Here is a 1,224-nt window from a genome sequence, read left to right as displayed (position 1 = left end):
CCTGCCGAACACAGCTGAGTGCAACATCACCATAGAAACCAGGCGAGGAACTGGGGGAAGTGGCTCTCCCCAGCTCCTTTCAACGTGACAGCAAGCAGAGCCCAGCCCCTCTGGGCCGGGTGGGGTGGGGTGGGTGAGGGGGATGCCCAGAGCAGGGCCAGCCCCGCAGCAGCTGTGTCCCGCTGGGGAGATCCCCCATTCGCCCCCCGGGCTGTGTTTTTAGCCACAGACAGGTCTCCTCCCCAGCCACCCACCAGGCCTCTGGAAGCATCCCCAGGATGCTGCCGTGGTGCTGCCTGGCCCTGCACACCCCCAGCAGGCACCCACGGGCACCAAACACCTTTTTTCCTTGTCACCTGCACATTCCTTCAGTGGAGGGAGGGAATAACCGGCGTGGGATGAGACCACAGAGCCCCTGGACCTTCCACCCATAGCACAGATTGAAATCCATCTCCGCTCTGGAGTCAATTTTGTGTGTGACAAGGCATTTTCTGGACAGAGAGATGTCTGAGAAAATCCATCCTCAACTGAGGCCTTGCCCAAATTCCTTGGAGAAGAGGCAGGAAATCCCGGAGTGTTTCACATTTGCCTCCTTCCCTCCCTTCCAGGCCTGCAGGTGCCATGAAACACAACCAGGACAGCTCATCTTCCGTGCAGCACCAGCAGTGCTGGGCTGTTTGGAGACATCATAGACACAGCCCCTCAGCCCTGACAGCGCCTGGAGACCAAGGTCCTGGGTTGTGTCATGGAATCCTGGAATCATGGAATGCTCTGGGCAGGAAGGGACCTTAAAGCTCATCCCATCCCATCCCCTGCCATGGGCAGGGACACCTCCCACTGTCCCAGGCTGCTCCCAGCCCCAGTGTCCAGCCTGGCCTTGGGCACTGCCAGGGATCCAGGGGCAGCCCCAGCTGCTCTGGGCACCCTGTGCCAGGGCCTGCCCACCCTCCCAGGGAACAATTTCTTCCCAATATCCCATCCATCCCTGCCCTCTGGCAGTGGGAAGCCATTCCCTGTGCCCTGGCACTCCATGGCCCTGTAAATTGTCTCTATCCCATCTTTCCTGTTGGCTCCTTCAGGCACTGGAAGGCCACAATTAGGTCTCCATGAAGTTTCTCTTCTCCAGGCTGAACAATCCCAATTCTCCCAGCCTTTCCTCAGAGGGAAGGTTCTCCATCCCTCTCATCATCCTCTGGACTCAGGAGAAGTCCTTTGGTCCTCTGT

The 1,224-nt window shown here is 58.8% G+C and overlaps 1 protein-coding gene across 1 annotated transcript in view; it reads right to left on the bottom strand.

Moving 5' to 3' along the window:
- CACNA1B (calcium voltage-gated channel subunit alpha1 B) overlaps positions 1-1,224 on the bottom strand; it is a 261,991-nt gene that overhangs the window by 223,416 nt on the left and 37,351 nt on the right. The gene's annotated exons all lie outside the window — the stretch shown is intronic.

This window comes from Corvus brachyrhynchos, unplaced genomic scaffold (assembly GCF_000691975.1).
Source record: "Corvus brachyrhynchos isolate BGI_N302 unplaced genomic scaffold, ASM69197v1 scaffold305, whole genome shotgun sequence".
Classification (NCBI taxonomy): Eukaryota; Metazoa; Chordata; class Aves; order Passeriformes; family Corvidae; genus Corvus; species Corvus brachyrhynchos.
Note: the sequence above shows the minus strand (reverse complement) of the source record. Positions and strands in the feature narration are given on the sequence as shown.